This window comes from Diorhabda sublineata, chromosome X (genome assembly GCF_026230105.1).
Source record: "Diorhabda sublineata isolate icDioSubl1.1 chromosome X, icDioSubl1.1, whole genome shotgun sequence".
Taxonomy (NCBI): domain Eukaryota; kingdom Metazoa; phylum Arthropoda; class Insecta; order Coleoptera; family Chrysomelidae; genus Diorhabda; species Diorhabda sublineata.
Genome location: NC_079485.1, coordinates 10,697,017 through 10,701,341, shown reverse-complemented (window position 1 = coordinate 10,701,341; position 4,325 = coordinate 10,697,017). Strand labels below are relative to the sequence as shown.

At 37.6% G+C, this 4,325-nt stretch overlaps 1 pseudogene; it reads left to right on the top strand.

Annotated features, from left to right (window-relative positions):
* The first annotated feature begins 571 nt into the window (after nucleotides 1-571).
* LOC130451861 (uncharacterized) lies at nucleotides 572-4,116 on the top strand (annotated as a pseudogene).
* The last annotated feature ends 209 nt before the right edge of the window (nucleotides 4,117-4,325 follow it).

The window sequence follows — 4,325 nt, the reverse complement described above, 5'->3', positions numbered from 1 at the left end:
ACCAGAACTGCAAAAACTAGTAGAGTACTGCCAAATAAAGAAGCTGCCAAAACTCCTAGAATGCGATGCAAATGCACACACCACTGTTTGGGGGATCTAAGACACCAACCGCAAAGGTGGTCTCTTAGAATATATTTTAACTAATAACCTTTACATACACAATGTAGGGAACATACCAACATTTGTAATAAGAGTAAGGGAAGAAGTTTTAGACATAACATTGAGTATATCGAACCTAAAAGAACGGATAAAAAACTGGAGACACTATATCTTAGGGCATATTGAGACCAATAAGGCTAGACACCATATGAGCCTGGAGTAAAAAAGGTAGCTGATGCTCATGTGTGGAATAATCATCTCTCAAGTTAAGAACCGAAACACGGAACCTCTTCAACGGAGCGAAGTTTTCAGGAGACTGGCAGAGCTACACCAGAAAACTCACTGCTTACAACAAAGGAATAAGAAATGCAAAAAGCGGCAAAGCTTCAGAAAATGCTGTGAGGATATTGACTCTACACCTGCAGATTCAAGACTTCACAAAGTCTTGGCGAACGACAAAGTCAATACAACCATGGCACTGAGGAAACCGGATAGCAGCTTCACGGAGAGTGAGGAGGACAGAGTACAGCTCTTGCTGAAGAATCACTTTCCGGAAAGTGGTAATCCAGACTCACTACACTAAAAGGCAGAACATAGCAAAATTATGAGAGTAACTGAAGAAATGGCAAAACAAGTATGCAGCAGTGAAACACCTTTCAACCATTCAAGTCGTCAGGAGTGGAATGTATCTTCCCAGCCCTCCTCCAAAGGAGACAGGAGGATATCTTGCCACACTTGATCCGTCTCAGTAGAAGCAGCTTAGGACACCACACATCCCAAATCCTACAGACCAATAAGCCTCACCTCGTTTCCAATCAAAACGATAGAAAAAGCTGGCGACAATTACACTAGAACACAGATTCTGAAATGGAAACCTCTCCATATATGTCAATTCCAAACAGGCAAATCTACGGATACTGCATTGGTACAATTGACAATTTGAATTTAGGACGCTTTAACGAAAAAAGAAAACGTAGTATTTGCCTTCTTAGATATAGAAGGCGCCTTTTACAAAATTCCACACGACGCTATAAAAAGAGCATAAGATGCGAGAGAAGTAGATAGGACAACCTCCAGATTGATGGCACATTTACGATCTATCTAATTTCCTTTACTAGGAAGAAAAAATTCAACCTCGAGCCCATCAAGCTAGACGGGTAAGTAATTGAGTGGAAAACGGAGGGGAAATATCTGGGACGCAGACTAGATAGTAAAGCTCTGATGGTATGCAAAAACTTCGCAGGAGGAATTGGGGCTGTAACCCAAAGATCCTAAAGTACCTAACAGCTGTACTAGAAGTGTTTCTGAATCTCCCACCTCTCCACATAGTATAGAGAAAACATCACTTAGAATTTTTAGAGATGGAATCATCAAAGAAAACCCTTTCCTAAATAATGACCAAGACGTTGCATCGAAAAAGTTTAGCTTTAAGAAAACTTCAATAATAAACTGTAAAAGTAAGTGGGACTAAAATTCCAGACAAAAAATAAACAAAAACGCCATTAAATAGTATCCGCACGGAACAAAAACAGCAGAAGAAACTGAAATAGGATTGTACAGACCCAGAACCAAACACTCTAAAATCCTGGGTATCGCCCCAAGCATTATTCAAGCAGAAATCCATACAAATGAGAAATTTCTTCAGTTCAATCTAGAGAGGAGCTAGCACAAGCAGGTGATTATCATCCTGTCCAATAGTTGGGTAGCCCAATATCATTAAAACCAAACTCATTGAGATTGCCTAGAAAAATTAAAAGAGCTAGGCAAGAAAAACTTAAATAAGCCTACAATGAAATCGGAGACACACTAGAGCTAAAGGGAAATGATAAACTCTCTAAAGCGGGGGCAGACAAGCTCTTCATGGGACCCAAAATCCTTTGTGGTATCAGCTACAGAAAAAGCACTAGGAAAGAAGGTAGATAGGAGCAAAACCAATCATTGAGATAACCTACTGGGACTCTTCTGGGAAACTATGACCATTATAGATCTACTGAATGTATGAACCTAAGTAAGAACAATCTACGAGTACTAACAGGAGTGCTATCGGGACACTGGACACTTGAAGACGCTAGACCTAGCACATGCGGCGTGCAGATGTATGAAACACTAAGGAACTCCAGATCACTACACCTGGGAGCGCTTGAAATAGAAGTCGAAGGTCTCTGGCAGCTACAACCATCCAACATTCAAAACTTTTTAAACGGAGTGGGATTAATGGATCAGCTGTAAATAATGGGTTCTTCAGTGTCGCAGCAAGAAAGGGGGACACAATATATCCTTTGGGTCGCAGTCTATACGAGACCCCAAATCTATATATACATATACTAATGAGATCCCATATGATTTTGTCCTCTACACTCACTTTTCTTTTACTAAGTTGAAATTTCGAATAACGTTGGTGATATTCATACTGAACATACTGCACTACTCTACACTCACAATATTACACTCTCTGACGCACGTTTCGTAAAGTAAATTTAATTTCACTTTCTAAAGACAATAAACGTCCGTCAGACAGTGTAATTGTGACTGTTTTCTTTTGCATGCATACTATATCAGGTAAGTAAGAAGATAGATTAGAAACATTACTTCAATTTGGAATTTAAGGGTATTGATTAATATTATTCATATTATCAAAAAGAGAAATTGAAATTTAAGATGTTCACTTCTGCCAACGGGTGTGACGCTCATTTGCAATAAAATCAATACAGTAGAATTTATGGGGCGTTTGTATTGTTATCTAAGGGAACATTTGGTAGCAGATTCTTATAGCGAACACTAAAAGCCTCCTATTTCTTACGACATTCTATCATCGGACCTCTATTGACGTTTGACGACTGCACGGAAGTCTGAAATCAGATAAAATGAGCCCATATCCCGACGTTAAGAGCACTCCTCAAAAATGATAGAAATTCCACCAAAAATCAAGAATACACTGCAAAAATTGCTAATGAAATATAATAATGAAACAAATATTTTTTAATAAAATACTGATAGAAAGTATAACAACTATAAAAATTACTTACATTACTTAGAAATATGGTGTCTTTACATTGTATTTTGACCAAAATTTTAGTCTTCGATAATGAATACACAATCTTCGCTGTACGCAATCCTTTGCATATTCAATTGAATAGTCCCCGCATGAAGATATACATACCATATATAAAATCAGACCGTATGTATATGGCCTAGGTCGTATACATACGGTCTAAATTAGATATATGAAAAATATGGTATTTCATAGACCGTTTATACCGCTTTTTGCTGTTGTTTACAAAGTATTTTATCTGAAAACAACCCGTTTGTGATATTTCAACAACGTTGAGTGTTTTGAGAGGAGAATGTGATTAATTCCACTCATGCTGACTTTTCTGGCAATGCAGAAATCGAGCAATCGCATTAATCAGAGATAGAAATTGTTACAGAACCAGAAGAGGTCATAGAAGAACAGCTGGAAGGAGTATTAGCGGAAAATCATTATAATGGTCAAGAAATATCATGTCCGATATGCAGTACTTGTTTCAATCCCGTGAATGAAGAAGGTTTCGATGTTGGAAATCCATGTTTGGAAAATATTTACATTTCTTGCTCTAGAAACAGAAACATAGCAATGGTAAGAAAAGCTGTTCATGATGGATTACAGCTACAGGCAAAACGAATGAAAGTAATATCAAATAGCACCCATCCAAAACCGAAAATCGGATCAACTGTAAGAATTCCCGTTCCAGACGTCGGTCGAGGCAGAGGAGATGTTTTAGCTGCTGGAAGCCACAGAAGATGGGTTTTACCGCTTGTGAACAAAACAATGAGTGATTTCAAAATACTATACATTCAGAATTTCGTACGTGCCCTGCTAATATTTTGAAAATTGAAGAAGTTTCCAAAGACAGGGAAATCCCTCTTAGATCGATGGCTACTACACAATCGACAGGACATGGGCAAGGTTTTAAAAAATGTAATTGTAAGGGTAAATGTCAATCAAAGAAATGTGCTTGTCGAAAAGGTAATGTATAATATAATGTAAAAAAACTCATATGTGCTTATCTGATTTTCATTTGTTTTCAAGTTGCAGTTTTTGCTTTTTGAATAGCTAAGCATCTAAATTCAGGATCTGATAGTTGGATAGATCTATCAGCCAAACTTATTATCACTGATTTTTTTTGTGACATAGGGTGACACGAATTGAAGTTTAAATATCTTGAGGACCAAGTTGGATTCGTATA